This window comes from Festucalex cinctus, chromosome 8, assembly GCF_051991245.1.
Source record: "Festucalex cinctus isolate MCC-2025b chromosome 8, RoL_Fcin_1.0, whole genome shotgun sequence".
In the NCBI taxonomy this organism is placed as follows: domain Eukaryota; kingdom Metazoa; phylum Chordata; class Actinopteri; order Syngnathiformes; family Syngnathidae; genus Festucalex; species Festucalex cinctus.
This window is the reverse complement of record NC_135418.1, coordinates 4,484,319-4,505,282: the sequence shown is the minus strand read 5'-3', so window position 1 is coordinate 4,505,282 and position 20,964 is coordinate 4,484,319. Positions and strand designations below refer to the sequence as shown.

Here is a 20,964-nt window from a genome sequence, read left to right as displayed (position 1 = left end):
CGAGAAGAAGAAGAAAAAAAAAAGTACAGCACTGTCTTTCATAATGAAAAGGGCTGTGTTTCTCAGACCTTGATCAAGGACAAAAAAAAAAAAAAAAAAAAAAAAAAAAAAAAACCCGACTTCAAGTAGTTTCTCGTGAAATCAAATCAATGTTGCTTTACAATTAATGTTAACTGGACTGTTAAACTGGCCTAGTAATTTCCTTCTGAGGCAAGCAAAAATACATTTTAATCACAGTAATATCAATCATGACCATGGCAAAATATGGTTAGCAGTAAGCAAAATCTTTCAACCAAATATTTGCAACAACCACCCTTTCTTGATCATTTTATAAATTAGGCAAATAATGGACATTCACCAAAGAAAATACTGTAGGCTACTGTATGCATCTGACCCATTTAGTCAGAAGTAATGTGAAATTATTTAATACTTAAACTCCTCCCAACACATTTGGTAATTATGTCAAAGTCTATTATGAAAGACGTTGGAACTGGCACTGCTGTGACATACAGAAATAAATAATGTATATGTAATTCATTGCCTTCCCGTTGTAATTGGTTGTAGTTTTTCCTGACAACCTCCCTTGTCGCACTTTCTGCTAAAACTAATGCATATCATTATATTCCCACATAGAAAGAAGTGCTTAGTGCTCTTTTCATCTGAATAGTACTTGTGATTGCTATCTTTGCAATGCAATGAACCTTGTTTACGCAGCAGGTGGATATGACGTAATGGACCTGGAAGATCAAAACAACAACATCCAAATCGGCGCTTCTTTCCCTTTTCTTCCGCTTTTGTTTGCATTTTCATAGCTTTATTAAACAACACCCAGGAAGGAGCACGATCGACCTGGACGACAAACTATTTGCTTCCCCCCTCCCGACACACGCTAAGTAAGGTCTCAAGTTAGTTAGTGCCCCCGCCACCTTAACCAAAAAGGCTGGCGGAGTAATCTTGTTGGTGTTTACAGTGTGATTTGTGTCGCACGCGGTCTCCGTACACAAGCTGGCGTGCAGCCCTTTATCTCAGCCTAGCAAGTTGTGCTCATCCGCGTGCGTCTAGTTGCTCTTTAGCGACTCGCATCATGGTAAGTTTATGTTATAGCTAATAACGTTCACGTATCTTGTGTCCTATTAAGATGCCGGTTGCTACTGCGCGCACAAGTGCACGCACGCAGAGATATTCTTTTGTCCATGGCTGTCGCTTAGAAGTTTGCACGGCGAACACACGCGCACAGAAACACTCGCACACACACCTGTATGCTCATACTAACTAGAGCATAAATACAAATGGCATAAATAAACATGTCGATGTGATGTGTGATCAGTCACCTTGCAACTTTACCAACGTTGTGCTCTTGCTGTGTTGTGAAAGTTCTAGCAAACTTATTAAACCGAAGTAAACGCACCTATCAACAACGTACTACGGTGTTTTTACAACCAAAGTGAACCGCATGCTGTTAGTTACGACATTAAGACAACCAAATGAAAGTGGAATCACCCTCTTTGGATAGGTTGACATCTTTCATCGCATGCCAGAGTAGTTTTGCAGTGATTTCTTTGGAGTAAGAGAAAAGTAGAAGTAAGTAGTTGTAGCAGCAGCAGCAGCCTCTGTCCACGTGTTTACTATCTCTCAAACTCAAGACACAACTGGCAAACATATAGAAAGTTTTTTGTTTTGGTTGAGTAAGCATTTAAATAATTTTTGTTATACTATACTATGCAGAGTTTCCCGACTTTTATCATCATATTTTCAAACTGTATTTACCTATCTACGATACAATGTTAAATAGGATTAATTAGCACAAGTAATTGTTGGTGTGTTTTGTAAGAACCTATTTTAACACTACTTAGCTGTACTGAGCTGGTTGTATTTTTCCCCCCAAATGCAGAAGTTGTTGATCACTTAATAATAAGGCACTTGTTATAATTTTATCCCACTTCTCGGTGAACTCGTAATTGCCTGATAATTTGTGAATGGCATTGTTATTGATGTTACTTTCACATATCTTTACAAACTGACACTAAACTTGGATTTTGCTTTTCAGTGATTTCAGCCATGTAAGTTTTTTTATTTATGTTTTGAATTTGTACAGGAGAATGAAACATCACCATTGCAAATATAGGTTCTGAAATAAATTTTAAAAAATGCAGAAGAGAAACTGCCGCTTTAAGACCTTTTGCTGGTCCTTCGTCTTTGAATTAGTCATTGTCTGAGAGTGGGGGGAAAAACACTTTTTGGTAGAAGAAGGAAAGTAAATACACTCCAACAACCGAATCTTGACAACCCAGATTAAGGAAAACATCAGAGATCAAATAGTGCTTCTGCTGGGCTGTTGTCATGATCTGCCGGAGGGGGGGGAGTGAGGGAGGGCCTGTACACTATTTGAACAGCCACTCGGGTCAGTGTGCTTGCTTGCTCACTTATGCAATGGGCCTCATTCACTATTAAATGCGAAAAAGATTTTTTCAAAGGGCGGTAGCCGCTGTCTGCGCCTGTACTGGGCATTTAGGCTTGGCTGATGTGTAGTATTCTCAGGAATCAGTCTTGTATTTATTTTTTTATTCTTTTTTTATTACTCTGCAAACAGCGCATGACGTCAGACTTCTTTGTGGGTCATTTATTCTGTCTAAGTCATTATGAGGGTGCCACGCAGTGTTCAGATTGAGTCACCGCAGTTGACATAAACGTTGTCTACATGACAAATTTGTGTTGCTGGGTAAACAGTAGTGGCTAAATGTATTCCTATAAAGCGCTTTGTGACAGCTAAGGGCATTTGAAAGCGCTATATAAATAAAGATGACTTTACTTGACTAAATTTGAATTGAAGTACTTTCGTATTCAATTTAATTCTTTTGACATTACTGCATTCTTTCCTAATTTTTCAGTGTATCATTTTATTTAGTATTTATTTAAATACATTTTAGTGCATGTTCGAAACAAAATATGGTTGTTGTTTTTTCACCAATGGAAAAAAGTTTTGGTATCATTGACTACTCACCCCGGGTTTTCACCGGATGCGGTTGCGGTGCGGTTGCGGTGCGTTCCGGCGACGCAAGCAATTAGATTCCATTCATTCGAATGGTGCAGTTTACACCGCTTGCGGGTGCGTTGCGTGTCGACTGCGTCTCAGCTGCGGCGTGCCGCAGCCCTTCCGCAAGGATAGCCTATTTTCTATTTTTGCCGGACGCCGCAGCGGTAGGCCTCCGGCAAATGGCAAGCTAGCACAAAACACATCGAGCGGGACAGGAAGACCGACGCAGTTTCAAAATAAATTTCCGGTTACCTTTCAAGATAAAACACTCGCCAGCTCCTATTTCGCAAGCATGCTAGCAAAACGTGATGTGGGCGTAGACGGGCCTGGAGTTAACGTGCGAGGTGCTCATTCACGGTTTAGACACCAGCGAACATGGACGAGGAGAGGTTTATATTGGAGGTAGAAAGCCACAAAATAATAAAAGTCCACCTCTCTTTCTGCTTCTCTGTTGAGCACAGACTTTCTGTGTGTTTGTCGTTGTTTTTAATGCCACATGATCGCGCGCGGTCACGCGAGACACGGCGGGAAGTGGTCGGCGACGGAGCTGCCGGACCGCAGCTGTGCGGATTGGCCAAAAAATTGACCCGTCCGGAGCACGCAGTCAAGACGCACGGCACCGCAGCCGCACCGCAACCGCAACCGGTGTAAACCCGGGGTCAAGAGTTGAGTGCTGGTATTGGTCCGGAAAAAAAGCAAAACAAAGGGTGAAATAACACATATGAAGAAAGAGGATGTTTTCATTATGATAGAAACCAGTGGATCAAGAATGAGTGTTCTTCCAAATGCTATTGTTAGCCACGGTGGGTAACTGTCAGTTAAAACAAAGGCTTGAATGTGTAGAACGATGGGTAAGGGTTCACATATTTGAATCCACTCTTATGGGGCTCAACCATATGCTTGAAGCTGTGCACTGCTTTCAAGCACAACCTGAACACCTGTCTCCATCAGCTGTCCAGTCTGGATTTCAATTATGCATGTGTAAAATGGATGTGTGATGCGGGAAAGTCCATCACAAACAGTGTTGTTGTTGCAATTATATATTTTGCTTTGTCAGATATTGTGTATTATAAACTTCTTATTTAAAAAACATTTTATTCCATTTGATGAGAGCTTGGCATCATATTTCTGGGCTGATTTACACTTCAGGTCTAACTGGGCCCGACAATAACTCTTTCACCGCCAAAAACGTTTGATGACGTTTGCTAAAATCCTAATGAATGCCGCCATAAATGTTAATTGACGTTTACTAAGGTTTTCATTTTTATTTTTTCCCCTCAATGGGCAGTGCAATGTCTTGTGCAGCACTGCCTGCTCAATGGGTTGTGGAATTAAAAACACCCACTAATTATGGCCAGCAGATGGCAGCATTGTATCTCTTTTCAATGGGCTTGTGGTATATGAAATTACAATGAAACACGACTGATGTGATGAAATTGAACGTTTTCAAGGATGACGTGAATGATCAAAGCCTTTGTCACATTAAATCAAATTCACAGAGCGTCAATAAACAAAAAAAAAAAATTGTGTCTAAGTCACTGTTGTGCAAAAAAATGTATGTTTTCAATGTCACTCAAATGACCTATTTTCCAATGGTGATTACTAAAGAACAGAATAAGGTAGAAACTAGGACTGGGCGATAAATCGAATTAATTCGATTAATTCGTCCATTGAAAGTGCCACGATGTGAAAATGAGCTAAATTGTGAAATCGAGGTGCTTATAAATAAATACACATCATCTAACCTTGAGCGGCTCGCTTCTGTTTACGCTCGTTGTTTTGGGGTCCTTCGTTTGGTGGCTGGCGCGCTTGCTGATGACGTCACCCTACTATAGCGAAGCTGCGTTATGTGACATCATCGTAGGCGCACAGGAGCCCGCAACAGCCGTACAGGCAGTCCACATCACCGCCTGTTTTTTTTTCCGTTTCTTTTCACTCACACAAACACGCACAGAAATTAATGAACAAATTAATTCATTAATCTGATGTGTATCGCGCACAAGTTTGAAAGCAAACGCAGGAGCGGAGCGGAGCCGTAACGTCTCCGCGTGAGCCTTACGCAGAAGTATACTGAGGCCTTTACATGGTCTCCCAGGCGGCGAAGCCAACCCACGGCATCCGGCAGCGAAGGAAAGTGACGCTTCCAAATCACCGGGAGCCCCACATCAGCTACTTTGGCCAAACGGTACGCTGCCTACTTGCGCACATTGTCTGCTCCAGAAGACCCCAGAAAAGGGACTCATGTTCGGCTTTTACAAGAGCGACCTAGAGCAAAGTAAAAGCGTGTGCAAGGTTTGCCGAACAGCTATTAAAACGAAAAATAGCAGGCAGCACAACTAACCTCTTCCAGCACTTGCGCCAAATGCATCCGAAAGAATGGGAGGAACGGTCACGTCTTCGAGAGTGTAGCGTGGCTAACGCTAGCAAAGATAAGTACACGCACACCACGAAACAACAAACTTGAGCTGTATTTAGTACCGGGGGAAACATTGTGACATGCACCAGAGCTTGTCTTTTGCCAGAGTCAGTTGACAGGCTAGTTTTGCTTGTAAGGAATTTGAGTTGATTACAATAAAAGGTGGTGCTGATTATTTTTACGCTGTTGATCTTGAAGTTCTCTTATATACAAATGTTATTGTGAGTTGAGTTGTATATTTGCAGAATACTGGATGTTTCGTTTACAATACCTGTTTACAATTGTTAGAACTACTTACCCCGGGTTTTCACCGGATGTGGTTGCGGTGCGGTTGCGGTGCGGTCCGGCGACGCAAGCAATTAGATTCCATTCATTCGAATGGTGCAGTTTACACCGCTTGCGGGTGCGTTGCGTGTCGACTGCGTCTCAGCTGCGGCGTGCCGCAGGCCTTCCGCAAGGATAGACCTATTTTCTATTTTTGCCGGACACCGCAGCGGTAGGCCTCCGGCAAATGGCAAGCTAGCACAAAACACATCGAGCGGGACAGGAAGACCGACGCAGTTTCAAAATAAATTTCCGATTACCTTTCAGAATAAAACACTCGCCAGCTCCTATTTCGCAAGCTTTTCAGCAAAACGTGACGTGGGCGTCGCCGGGCCATGTGCTCATTCACGGTTTAGACACCAGCGAACATGGACGAGGAGAGGTTTATATTGGAGGTGGAAAACCACAAAATAATACATGACACGGCACATCCTTTTTATAAAGACAACCAAAAAAAGGATGCTGCATGGAATCTCATAGCAGAAGAAGAAGAAAAGGTTAAATCAAAAGAAGTCCACCTCTCTTTCTGCTTCTCTGTTGAGCACAGACTTTCTGTATGTTTGTCGTTGTGAAATGTCACATGATCGCGCGCGCGCGGTCCCGCGAGACACGTTGGGAAGTGGGCGGCGACGAAGCTGCCGGACCGCAGCTGTGCGGAGCCGGTGTGGATTGACAAAAAAATTGACCCGTCCGGAGCACGCAGTCAAGACGCACCGCACCGCAACCGCACCGCAACCGCATCCGGTGAAAACCCGGGGTTACTTGTGGCAATTAAGTTATGCAAAAGCTATGAGTAGTTTTTTTTTTTTTTTTTTTTTTTGCACAAGATAGATATGTGACATTTAAGTTGAGCAAAAGATCCGAGTAGTTTTTTTTTGCTCAAGCTATATATGTGGCATTTAAGTTGAACAAAAGGCTATGAGTAGCTTTTTTTGCACAAGCTTTGTGGCATTTAGGTTATGCAAAAGCCTTAAGTAGTTTATTTTTTATTTATTTATTTATTTTTGTATAATCTATGTATGGGCATTTATGTTGGGCAAAAGGCTGTGAGTATTTTTTATTTTTTTTGCACAAGTTATGTTGCATTTAAGTTATGCAAAAGATATGAGTAGCTTTTTTTGAACAAGCTATGTTAAATTTACCGTAAAACTGATAAAAAAAATTGTGTACGTTATTGTCTGAACATTTTGCATAAGATGAATTTTTTGAAGAAATCAAACCTTGTTTAAATGTTTTTGTTTTTTTTAAACTTCTGATTAAAATCGAGTAATATCGTAATCGTCCAGAATGACAGAAAAAAATCGAGATTTTATTTTTGGGCCATATCGCCCAGCCCTAGTAGAAACATACTTTTTTTTTTATGTTTATGTAGTCGGAGCGCACAATATTTTGTTTGCCTTGAAAGATGAGTGAAAATGCTCGAAATCGGCTGGCACTGTTGGGGTTGTTTTTTGGATAATATTTGGCAGTGAAAGAGTAAAAACCTTCTTGACAGACAACCATGAGTCAAGTTGTTATGGCACTGTCAGGTCCCATATATTTGTATACAATACAATACATTTAAATGATTATTTCGTATTTTGTGTCTACTCTATACTTTACAGTTGCAGTAATGGCCATGCCTGTGTACTAACTTCACTAAAATCAAGACATTTCAGTTGCACTTTACTTTCGTGACAGTTGTCACACAGTCAAATTGTAAAGGGTTGGCAGTTTAGAAACAAAAACAAATGGTTTAAAAATGTCAGTCTCATTAGCTTTGGAGAGCCAGGTCATATGCCATATTCCGACAAGTGCTTCTTCATTAACGGATAGGGTAGGGGTGAGATTTGGAGATATATCGCGATATTATACAGCACATAATTCTTGTATCAATTCAATATGCGGCCGAATCGATGTTTAAATATCAATTTTTTGATTGAAATATTCAACAGAATATTTTACTTAGGGTTAGGGTTCGGGCTCTGGGTGGCGGAGTGGTACTTGCCTTCAGTGCAGGTTGGTGTGGGTTTGCTTCCCCACCTGGGAGACGGTGTTTATGTGAGTGAGTGAAAATTTACAAAGGAAAAAAAAACTTATGCTTAGGGTTTACAATTCAAGCATGGACAAATGTTATATTAATGGAACATTAAGCCTTAATATTTTATTTCAATGCTGTTCAAACATGAAATGAGATTGCAACCCGTTTGTTAAATACAGTGGCTCACAGTTATAAGCCTGAAGTTTCAGATAAATAAATACATTTTCATACAAATCTTACAGTGTAATGTCGTCAACCTTTTAAAATAATTGCTAAAGTATTTAAAAAAAACAAAACAATTTTTATGCCTAAATCATCTCCTCATGATGCAAATAGTTCAATTTGTTGTTTTTTCCTGAAAAATCAGAAAACTAAATTACTTTGGGGATAATTTAAGAAGGTGTTGATGTACAAGTTTAGAAAATGAGTATTTTCTACATTTGAGTAAAAAAATGACAATAATTGACTTGTATCAGGATTAATTGGTATCGAATCGAATCGGACGTGACCTATGAATCGTGATACGGATCAAATCGGCAGGTATCAGGTATTGGGCAATTCACTTCCCGAGTAACGGTACAGTCTGCCTATGATGAATGAAGTTCTTGTCGGCAAAACCTTAATTTCAAAACTAACCTGCTACATTAAACTTGTGTCCCCCCCCCCCCCCCCTCCTGAGTACTTGTTTGTAAACACCAATTTGAGGTAAAGCATCACATACGGATCATCACGTCGCTCAGATAGGATCACATACTTTAATATGAATGGACTGCTCATAAGCCTAAGTCCATGGATATGATAGGAAATTACATTTCCCCGTCAGACGAAGAGGCCCCTTGTCGTCGAACAAACAAACAAACAAACAAACAAACAAACAAACAAACAAACAAAAACAAATGCCGTCTATGGCGTGCCCTAGTCAACAAGATTGCAACCAATAACGGAAATATTATTGGCACAAGCGTCCCCTGGTGGTTGGAGCTACACACAAGTCTACATACACACATTTGCAAATCCCTACACTCATTTGTGACTCCTGCATGGCAGGGCTGTAACAAAAGTCACATGTAAAGCATGTAAACAGCCAATCAATAGGCCCGGTGTTTACAGGTCACAAATGTATATGCATTCAACTACAGGGATGTAACGATAAAGGCAATATTGTGATATTGTGATATTAAAACTGCCACAATATCGTCTTCGTCATGTTCCCAATATTTAAAAGGAACACATCTGTTAAAAAAGTCAGGTTGATTTCCATTCGTGCAGTACTAGCACCCTCTAGAGGCTAGTTTATTAGTGCAATTTAATTTTCATTAGGGATGTTTTGGCCTTCCATGTTTAAAATCTATGCTAATTGTCAGATTTAGGGGAACGTAATTTGCTTGTGAAGCGATTAATAATAATCACGATTATTGTGGTAATAATTGAAATCACGATTATTCAAAACGATTATTTATGTTTTTGTTCAAAGTAAGAAAATGTTTAAACATTTGAAAATGTTAAGACAAATAAAAAAAATATGTAAGCTCATTTTGGACCAAACAGACTTTATAATAATAAATGATTATTTATGTTGGCAAAAATTTGAAGTTGGGTTGCAGCATGTGCAATATGACTTGTGGGGTGCAATCTAGTTTTGACAGGGGTGGCTGGTGAAATAACTTGTGTGGGCGTGCCTCAAAACTACTCAAAATTAATATTATTAGGGTTGCAGCTATCAAATATTTTGGTATTCGGATATCCTGCTGAAAATTCTAGCGAATAATCGGGTATTTGGATAGAAATAAAAACCTACCTGTATAGTATATAGCCTACTTTTTGGTTAAACAGGTATAAATACAGAAGACAAAAAACACATTTGCATGTAATTAACCACCAACTGCTTTTCATTTTTGGATAGCTAATCAACAAGCTTGTCAGCAAACTATTTTCCTCTGAAACAGTGAGATTTTAGACAAATCTCTTCCCATAGATTTTATTCAATGGAACTAAAGTGACATCAGACCTACAATAGCAATTTTTGTCAGCTAAATAAATAGCACATTTGAGTAACCCTGGTTTGTTAATAAGTTGATCAGTAGGATCAGCATCAAAGAGGACATGTTTAAAAAAAAAAATCAAGTGTCCCTCGCTATAACGGGGTTTACTTTTCATGGCTTTGCTGTTTTGAAGATTTTATTTTATTTTTTTACACAGTAATATACCCATTTTATAACATTTATGAAAGTTTGAACACTGAGAATGTCTAAACAAGAGAGAATTTGAGAAAATGTAAATGCCTCGAGAAAAGTGTATAAACTGTGTGGTGCGGGGTTTTAAAGCCTTAAAACATGTATAATAAATTTAAAACATAAAGCTAACAGCTTTACGAATTTCAGGTATTTTTTGGAACCTAACCCCAGTGGAAAATGAGGGAACACTGTACATCAGACTCTAGGTGTATTTTCATCAACAATAAAGTTTTGCATGGTTTAGTGATCATGTTTGTGTGACTAATTGATAAAAAAATATCACTAAAAACTCAACTTCAAACTTCTTTTCGACTATTTATTTAGTAGCATGCTTTTAACCACTAATCAGCAGGTCATCCCTTTAGCTGTGGGTGAGTCATGAAAAATCTCCCTGTCCACTTTCACACCGCAATCTGCGGTACACTTCTGTAGGACTAGTGATGCTTGACAGGTTGTGCCGTTCATTGTCATTGACATATGGAATAGTCTTAAAAAAATAACATTCAGTAAGGTTTCATAATTTTATAGAACACAGGAAAATATAAATGTGTATGTACAACACTACATACATTGGCCAGCACATATGTACACTGAACCAGCGAGCGTGTTTTGACTGTCTAGCTGTCTTTTATCAAATCTACTCTGTAGTTATTGACTTCTACCTGGTGGCGAACTTTTCCTCTCCCCGGCTCACCGCACTGGTGTTGCTGTTTTTTGCCGGCCGATCCTGTCACCGTAGTTGTGTTCTTCACTTCTGCCATGCATGACACGCGCAGCGAGCAGTGTTTTTTTCTTTTTTTTTTCTTTACGTGTGTTAGACCTTCACGAGCCACTTACAAGTTAATTGTTTGATTGACGGTAATGTGCTAAAACGACGCTCCCTCCGAAAGCGAATGTTCGGCGCACTATAGTGGGAAAGGGGTGGCGGGGGGCGGCTTGTCATTGCCGTTGAACGTGTCAATAAAGACTCGGTTCACGTCGTTCACATTGAAGAGCCATTCAAATGACTTGATTCGTTCATCATTAATCAACTCAACGTGGATGAAAAGGCGAACAAACGAGCGTCCGGTTTAAAGGGGCTGTCTGCCGGATTCACTCAGGAAAATCCACTTTTTAAATACAGGATGTAAACACTTTAACTTTCTCTCAGTCTACATATCTATGTTTTTGTTCATCTTTTGTGGTAATTTCATCCTAAACTCCCACCTCCACAGCCTGTATTTTGCCATTTTGTGTTTGTTTTGTAAACAGCACGACGTTTCTGTGGGAAGACAGTATTTACAACCCTCCAGCCAATCGCAGAGCGGGGGGCAGGGGGGTGGCGTGTCGCAAACGGGGCCGGGCGAACGTGTCAGCTGCGTGACATCACTCACGTGGCAATTTGAAAGCAGCACGGATTTTTTTTTCCTTCACTCACTTATTCACACACGTAAGCTTCTGTGAGTGAGTGAGTGAGTGAGTGAGTGAGTGAGTGAGTGAGTGAGTGAGTGAGTGAGTGAAAAAAAATAATAATCCGTGCGTGCTTTCAAATTGCCGCGGGAGTGACGTCACGCAGCTGACACGTTCCCCCCGCCCTGTTTGCGACACGCCACCCCACCGCTCTGCGATTGGCTGGAGGGTTGTAAATACTGTCTTCCCACAGAAACGTCACGCTGTTTACAAAACAAACACAAAATGGTAAAATACAGGCTGTGGGGGTGCGGGTTTAGGACAAACTCACCAACAGAAATGAAGACAAGCCCTGATCTGTATATTGAGAAGGAGTTTGATTGTTTAAATCCTGTATTTAAAAAGTGCCTTTTCCAGAGTGAAATTGGCAGACAGCGTCTTTAAGGTTACACATGACGGCTAACACTGCGGTTAGCTCGCTGTAAGCCCCAATGAGATGCTTCCGGTAACAATTTCAAAATAAAAGTGCGACAATGCATTGATCTACATATACTACTTGGTAAAGGAAGTTTTATTAGGGCCCGAGCAGTGACCGCTGCGAGGTCCCTATTGTTTTTGTAAAAAATATTATTATTATTATTATTATTATTATTATTATTATTATTATTATTAGGGCCCGAGCAGCGACCGCTGCGAGGTCCCTCTTGTTTTTGTAAGAATTATTATTCGGGCCCGAGCAGCTACCGCTGCGAGGTCCCTCTTGTTTTTCGATCGGATGATTAGGGCCCGAGCAGCGACCGCTGCGAGGTCCCGATTGTTTTTGTAAAAATTATTAGGGCCCGAGCAGCGACCGCTGCGAGGTCCCTATTGTTTTTGTAAAAATTCTTCTTCTTCTTCTTCTTCTTCTTCTTCTTCTTCTTCTTCTTCTTCTTCTTCTTTATTCTCCGCAAACGATCGCATTTTTGAGGACCTAAATATTTACGAAAACTCACCGGAATTTGCATACTCTTCGGGCCCGGCGAAAAATGTGATATTCTGATGTTGTCATAACAATGAGACTCTATAGCGCCCCCTTGCATAAAAAAAAACAAAAAACAATCCCGGCACGTTTGACCTAGAGCTACGAAAATTGGCAGGCACGTGTAGCACCCCGAGACGCACAAAAAAGTCAATTGGGACCATGTAGCTAAAATGTACAGGAAGTGAGTTATGAATTTTTGAATGTCCAATTTTGGCCCATTTTTGCACATTCACTGTGGTCATACTTTGCAAACAGTTTTAATCCGATTGACTTCAAACTTGGCATGTATCATCTGGGCATCAAATATTGCTTTAAAATTTCATTTGTCCAGAAAGACAAAATGCTTAATAATTCCCATGTACAAGCTCCAAAAAATCTCAAACTTCTCATGCAACTTAATAGTCACGGCCTGAAAACATCTATTTAATAAAATTCAGTTATACATATAGCGCCACCGAGTGGTGACAATAAATGTCATAATTTACGTTTTTAGCGACTGTGCCGAGCTCGTTGAAGGGATCCAGTTGAAAACTGGTCAGAAACACCTTAACATGTTGATCATGGCCCACACCGAATATTGTAAATTTTCGCCAAAGGGCGTGGCCTATACAGTGCCGCAAAGTCTGATAATTTTTCGTGAGAATAAAAGCTGCTTTAACTTGACCCAGATGATCCTATCTTCTCAAAATTTCACACATTTGATGAGAGTCCAGCCCTAAAGACATCTACGAACTTATATTTCATCTTACTGATAGCGCCACCTAGTGGCAATTTTTTTTCTTACGAATTTTCTTCTATGTTTTTCTCCAAACACGTTAACTGGACCTACCTCATATTTGCTCAGATGAGGGTTTCGGCCTTCATGATGTCACAACACGAAGTTTGTGAGTTTTCGTGAATCGCTGTGGGCGTGGCTAAGCGCTGTTCGCCAAGAAAACAACGCCAGTTTTGAGGGTCTAAACATGCGCAGAAACTCATGAAACTTGGCACACACATCTGGCCTAGCAAAATGAGCAATATTTTATTGTGGATTGTGCTATTTTTACAAAAATGACTCAATAGCGCCCTCTAGAAATTTTTAACGAAGCAGCCCCGGTTGTACGTTTAAGCAAGATCTTTGGAAATTCTTCGGTGTATGAGGGAGCCCAAGACCTACAAAAAATGTCTCTTGGACCCATATGCTAAAATGATCAGGAAGTGAGCTACGAATTTTTGAATGTCCCATTTTTGTCGATTTTTGCACATTTACAGGGGGCATACTTTTGCCCACTTCTCCTACACGTTTCGTCCGACTGAGTTAAGACTTGACCTGGACCATGTCAAGACCTGAGCCAACGACAGGGGGAAAAATCTTGACTTTTCGAAATACTATATGATGAGGGCGGGCATCAAAATTTTGTGTTTCGAAATGAAAAAGGATATGCTTAATAACTCCCCGGTACATGCTCCAAAAAATCCCAAACTTGACATGTATGTTTATCGTCAAGGCCTGAAGGTATCTCTATGACAACATTCAGTTATATATGCAGCAATATAGCCCTTGAGGCAGAAAAAAAAACAAACCCACATACGGTATTTTTACAAAAATTGTAAACACGTTTCGCAATGAAAAAGGATTTGCTTGATAACTCACCGGTACATGCTCCAAAAAATCCCAAACTTGACATGTATGTTTATCATCAAGGCCTGAAGGTATCTCTATGACAACATTCAGTTATATATGCAGCAATATAGCCCTTGAGGCAGAAAAAAAAATACCCCACTTACGGTATTTTTACAAAAATTGTAAACTCATTCTCAGTGTGATAACTAAGTCATTTATGAATATTCTTTTACTTTCCACCACTCAAAATGACACTAGCATCAGACCTATCCAAACATATGTATTTTTTATTTATATTTATTTATTTTTGATAGCCTCTATGGACGTTAAAAGCAGTATCGTGAATGAAGGATATGCTTAATAACTCCCCGATACATGCTTCAAAAAAATCCCAAACTTGACATGTATGTTTATCATCAAGGCCTGAAGGTATCTCTATGACAACATTCAGTTATATATGCAGCAATATAGCCCTTGAGGCAGAAAAAAAAATACCCCACTTACGGTATTTTTACAAAAATTGTAAACTCATTCTCAGTGTGATAACTAAGTCATTTATGAATATTCTTTTACTTTCCACCACTCAAAATGACACTAGCATCAGACCTATCCAAACATATGTATTTTTTATTTAGATTTATTTATTTTTGATAGCCTCTATGGACGTTAAAAGCAGTATCGTGAATGAAGGATATGCTTAATAACTCCCCGATACATGCTTCAAAAAAATCCCAAACTTGACATGTATATTTATAGTCAAGACCTGAAGGTATCTCTATGACAAAATTCAGTTATAAATACAGCGCCACCTAGTCCTTGAGGCATAAAAAAAAAACAACCCCACTTACGGTATTTTGTACAAAAAATGTAAAGTGTTATAACTAAGTCATTTATGAATATTCTTTTACTTTCCACTACTCAAGATATTCACTGGTATCAGACCGATCCAAACATATGTACTTTTTTATTTTGTTTTATTTATTTTTGATAGCCTCTATGGACAATAAAAGCAACATCGTGCAATGAGTACGAGCGATGATGGGTATATATACTTTTGCAAAAAATACCAATTAGGTCAACTCATTCCCAAAAAATAAAAAAGGACGCTGATTTTTGCAGATCTTAACAATCACCAAAACCCATTGAGCTTGACACACACATCACACCTGGCAAAAAAAATCCACATGTAAAGGTTTATCATGCCATGTTCAAAGAAATTTTGCTCCTAATGTGCCAGTACCCCAATGTGCGAGTACCCTAACGTGCAAGTACCCCAACGTGGCCCGGGCTGCGAGGGCCCTTTATAGCTGCTCGCAGCTCTAGTTTTGAAATTTGGTTTCTCACAGCCCCGTGTACTGTCATGCATCCTGCCGTTAGGTTGATTACGACTATCTCAGCGGTTATCCGAGGCAAAAATGTCGTTTCAGCTCTACTATTATTAATCGTTTTTGTACGATTATGCCTATTTTGTAATCGTAGAGGGTAATAATCAAAATCGTAATTGAATTTCGATTAATTGCACAGCCCTATGTGCTTGCATTAGCAAGTCAGTGCCTCAATATTGTTATTAGAGATTGTAGGTTGTTTATATGCATTGCTGTTTTTTTTACAATATTGTGCTCTTTTTTTAAATATCGCCAACCTCCCACAATATCGTGATAATTATCGTATCGTGACCTTCGTGTCGTGATAATATTGTACCGTGATGTTTGGATATTGTTACATCCCTATTCAACTATGTGTTTACGCATACAAATCAGTGTACGCCTTTGCATATTTATGTCACATATTTGTGACTTCAGTCACACATTTGTAGATTCTCCTTACACATTTGTGACTTTGGTGACATATACAAATTCTTTTTTTTTTTGGGGATCAAAATGCGCATTTGTTGGCACAATAATGGCCCCATACAACGGGCAGTGTCTGCTTCACACTCAGTATGTTTGAATGAAATAAGTGATGAAGATAAAGTGCTATTTAACCAATTTCTAGGAATATGTAGTGTTTTTTGGGATAAGTACAATAAGTAACTGATTCAAGTTTATTTAGGCCTGTCTCATTAACGTGAACAAGAATCGTGAGTGCCCCAAGTCCAGGCACGAGAAAACACGTGTGCTAGTGCTGTGAGATTTGGACAAAGTTTCTCGGATGAATAAATCATTATTAAATCAGTTGCAAAGTGGAGAGCTTGAAATGTACTAATTCCTATTTACCCTAGACATCACCGAAGCCTCGTGAAATGAAATGGCAGTACCTTTTAAAGTATCTCGTCCTTGACTTCTTGTCTGTCTACCGAGTTGGCAGTGCCAGGCTTATGAGAAACATAACATGGCAGGGCCATTCCATTGCCATTGCTGGTTGGAAAGTTGGATTTCTTTGATCACGTCTTGAGGATGCATCACTCTGGCTAAGCCTGCTACTCGCTGTGTGATAAACCATCAGCGTACTCAAATTTGAGCCGGCAACTCCGTGGCTGGAGGAGAGATGAGCGAAGCAATGCTAATTTTGTTGACAGGCTGCTACTGCTGTTTTTTTTTGTTTTTTTTTGTTACTCTTCTCTTGTCTTTGAAGATCAAACCAGGGACTAAGTGTGCTTGTTTTCAACTGCCTCACTCACATATTTGAGGTGTATTCTAAACTACAACGGTTAGAAGTTCACTCTGGAGTTGTGTGATTACTGTTACTGGCCCCATCACTACATAAAACATCAATGTGAACCCCCGTTATGAAAGGGAGCTGCTAATTGACTGGTTGTTGCTTGTTTATTTGATATATTTACAAGCTGGGCAGTAATTGGAAGGTCGTAATTACCCAGGATGCAATGCTGTGCAACGCTGCCACACTGATGAGACTGGCGCACAGATAAAAGTTTGCAGGTTCTTATTATAATCTAGCATGCTGCTTGATAGCGGAAGGGGAGATTGCTAATTGGCCCATTGTCCCTCATGCAATGTCATTGTTTACTATTATGGTGTCGAATATGAGGATCAAACACAGGCTACTTTTATTGTTGCACTTTTTTTCCCGAGCCTTAATGGCGTTGCTCGGAACAGAGCTGAATCATTAAAATGACAATCGAACGAATGGAGGTGGTTGTTACTCCTCCATTGAGAATGAGCTAAAGTAAAAAGGTATTCCATTGATGCCAAGGTGCTGAAATAATAAATAAATAGTGGGTTTGCCCTCCTGGGTTTACTACGGTGAAGTCATACTTGTTGTGGTTGCGTGAGCTATTCATGGGAGATGACGGTATCTTCCCTCACCCTTAATGATTCAGTTGACCTGAGACTGGGAAGATAGTGGTGCCATCTGATTTATTTTGACTCTTAGTTTCATTTTCAAACAAACTGTCTGTCTGTTTCCCAGAGACACTGTCTCCTACTTTCCAATCCTGTCTCTCCAAAAGAGGTGTACTTACTGTTGTTATTTTGTAGCTTGCTGTCCCAGTAGAGCTCCCGACATTGTTTGCCTCAAACGCCAGAGCTCCTTAGAGGGAGTTTGTTTTTGCTCTCCGGGTTGTAAATGGGGTGGGGTGCCTTTCCCAAACTACTATGGTCAGAGTTAATTTTGTTTTAAATATTTCAATTCGTTGAGCAGTCAAAAGCATATGCAGCAGGTGCATTACATAAATGGAAATTTTGTAAGTGATGTAAATACAAATTACGCATATATGAATAATGTATGTATGTATGTGCGTGACCGAAACCTTGCATCTCCAAAGCCATCACTGTTATGTAAAAAACAAACAACTAGGATAGCATGGTTAAAGATGTGCACACACCCTTTTATAAATGGGTGTGTGTGTGGGTGTGTGGGTGTGTGTGTGTGTGTGTGTGTGGGTTCAGAATAAGGCAATCACATTCAAACGGCCATTTTCGTAGCAGTGTGTAGACTTATCTCCACTATAGTAAAAAAGCCATACAGTGGAAAATGAAGGAATGTTAACCCTCATTTAACCAAAATGTGTCAAGTATTTTGTCAACAAATTACAATGAATATCTCTTCACATCATGCAAATCAATATACCGTACAAACATGCCTTAGAAATTATTTCCAAATATTTGAATACAGTATTGCAAACTATTTTGTAAAACTTGAGTTTGTCAGAAGATCTGTAACATAAAACAAACCTGTTGCCAAGACCATTTATTAATATAAATAGCTACAGTTAGGGCTGCTCGATTATGGAACAAATAATAATCACAATTATTTTGGCAGTAATTGAAATCACGATTATTGATACAAATATTTTTGGTACAAAACCAGAAATACATATTATATTTAAAACATATTTAAAAATATTAAGACCAATTAGAAAAAATAGAAAATAGAAATAGAAACACTAATTTCCTTTGCTTCCTGCTTTCCTAGTGTGTAGACGCAATCTGCTCTGCTCCTGCTTTGCTTTGCATTCTTTCAGCTGATAACTTCTTTTTTTCTTTCTTTTTCTGGGATTTTTCCTGGACATTTGCCTCGATGTGGCTGTACTACCTTTTTGTTTGGTAGATACAACCAGCTGGGCGCATTTTTCAACATTTTTTATTTTTTATTTTTGGAAACTCCTCACGATAACGTGAGCACGGCCTGCTAATCAGCACGCGACTGCTACTAGCAGCATGGCTGGACGAATGATGCCTTCCATCTCGACCGATGAATACCACAAACTTCTTCAGAAGATGACAGTGCTGGAGACAAGAATGCACCGCCTTGAAATGTTTGTGGAGGTGAATGGAAAATCGTGGAATGACACCACACTGCCAATGTCTCCAAACGGTGGTCATGAGCATACTAACAAACAGCTAGCTCCATCCACCGACCCTCTGTGGAATGTGCTGGGAGCAAAGCCAAAACTGAGGAGTCGTCGCCCAACAGCTGGATCTGACCGCCAACTAATGCCTGAGGAAACACGTCGGCCTATGCAAAAGGCTACCTCAACCCCAAGAAATCAGTCTTGGACGTTGGTACCAGCAAGAAAAAGGAAACCGTCTCTTGGCCGACGAAGACAAAATACTGATATCGAACTGAGAAACAGGTTTGCCGTGCTGTCGCCGGGCCAGCAAGCCTCGGGGGATCACAGCACCAGTCAAAGGTATGAAACCGGACCTCCTCAGCAAATCCGTTCAGCTACTGAAACACAAACACTGATAATAGGCGACAAAGCCTTGTTTGGTGTTAAACGTCTGTGCAGCAAAAAAAACACAAAAGTTCTGTGTTTTGCTAATGACATGGTGCTGGACATTTCTGAAAAAGTCGACAAGATTGCTACTGACTACCCGACTGTGAGATCGATTGTGATTCACACAGGAGCATTCGATGTGTTGAAAAAACAGTCGGAGATACTGAAGCAAGACTTTATTACCCTTCTACACAAGATAATATGCCTAAACGCAGAGGTTTTTCTGAGTGGTCCTCTGCCTACTGTCCGACCAGGTGATGAGCGTTTCAGTCGGATTATGTCACTCTCGAGATGGCTGAAAAGCATCTGTGCTTCTTACTCAGTGAACTTTATTGACAATTTTTCTATGTTTTGTGAACGTCGCCATCTTTTCCAACGCAATGGGATTTATCTCAATAAGCAGGGAGTCAGATTACTGACAGCCAACATCTTCCATAGCGTGCGTCACTGGACGCTATGTTCCCAAAACAAAGGACATGAAACACAACAACCGATAAGAAGAGGATCTGGTGAGGCTGGCTCACTATCTTGCACTCCCTGCCCTTCAGAACAGATTGATTTGTCCTCATCTGCCCACACTCCAAACACCGAACATCCAGCTCCCCTGCTCCCGAACGACACCTGCCAAACACCACCACGACCACCACCACCAGTTTCACTACCAGATGCACCCCTGCGCTGTTCATCGCCCCCAAGCGACACCTGCCAGACAGCGCCACTACCGGATTCACTGCCGGATGTACCCCCGCGCTGTGCACCGCCCCCGAATGACCCGATGACTGACTCGCCAGCGAGTCTCACCAATAGGTTGAGCAATCTGGTCAATCTCTCCATACAGCTAAATAAAAAGTCTCTCCAGGCAGCTGCCTGCTGATGACGGTTCGCCCATGCTCCCCCCAAGACGCCACATTCAGCTATCCACTAATCGTCTGACTCCACCAAGCCTCAGCATACAGCTCCCCACCCGCCGACCTCCATCTTTGGCTATGGAGAATCTCAACTATAGCTCGGTCTGATATGTTTTGGGTCCAGACTACATATACAATATAAAAAAACGTGTGTTCCCAGAATAAGTCAGGACCCAAGGAAGCTTGTAGCATTCCTGTGATTACAAGAAGTAGAAAGTTGGCAAAAGAAATGAGGAAGAAATAAGTCAGAAGCTACAAACCTAGTCAGTATAGCTTGTGAACCTCTGACTAAACCAGCGTCTCCGATTGCCACTGTGAGACTAGCGCTACTAAATACAAGATCACTAGTTAACAAATCATTGTTGATTCTAGGGGTGGGACAAAAAACCGATTCGACGAACCATCGGTCGTCAAGGGGAGCTAAACGGCCGTATCGGTAGCAGACTTGTTAACGGATACAAAATCCGCCGGGAATCCTTAGATACATCGCTTGTAAAGCTGTGGACCGGATATCGCGTGGCTGTGAATCGGTTGCGAGTGAGGCTTTATGGTTTTCATAACAATAGCAAGAGTTCTGCGCCGTGCTCTACTTGTTTTGTTTACATTTCAGTAGCATCACTATTCAAGCTACTTCCGTGTTTACAGAGAGCTAGCAAAGTAGCGCTCAGAGACGCTTCATATTCCCCGGATGTTGTAAACATAATGCAAAGACGTTACGCACCTTGGGGAGGAGCCTACCGTCAACGCCGTGCTCGCTACACGGCGCGCGCGCGCACAACGAGTGACAACATGCAACAGTTAGCAGAAGCTAACCCATTGCTATCGAGTCCTCTCGT

General features: G+C 40.6%; 1 protein-coding gene across 6 annotated transcripts in view; it reads left to right on the top strand.

Annotated features, from left to right (window-relative positions):
• Positions 1-756: 756 nt before the first annotated feature.
• foxp1b (forkhead box P1b) overlaps positions 757-20,964 on the top strand; it is a 346,037-nt gene continuing 325,829 nt past the window's right edge. For 2 of the 6 annotated variants that reach the window (XM_077529011.1, XM_077529008.1), the window contains exon 1: positions 948-1,087. The gene's annotated coding sequence lies outside the window, so the exon portion shown is untranslated. Of the gene's footprint in view, positions 894-943; positions 1,088-20,964 lie in introns of those variants that run through there. The other 4 variants (XM_077529009.1, XR_013284556.1, XM_077529014.1 and 1 more) reach the window with 4 other exon arrangements.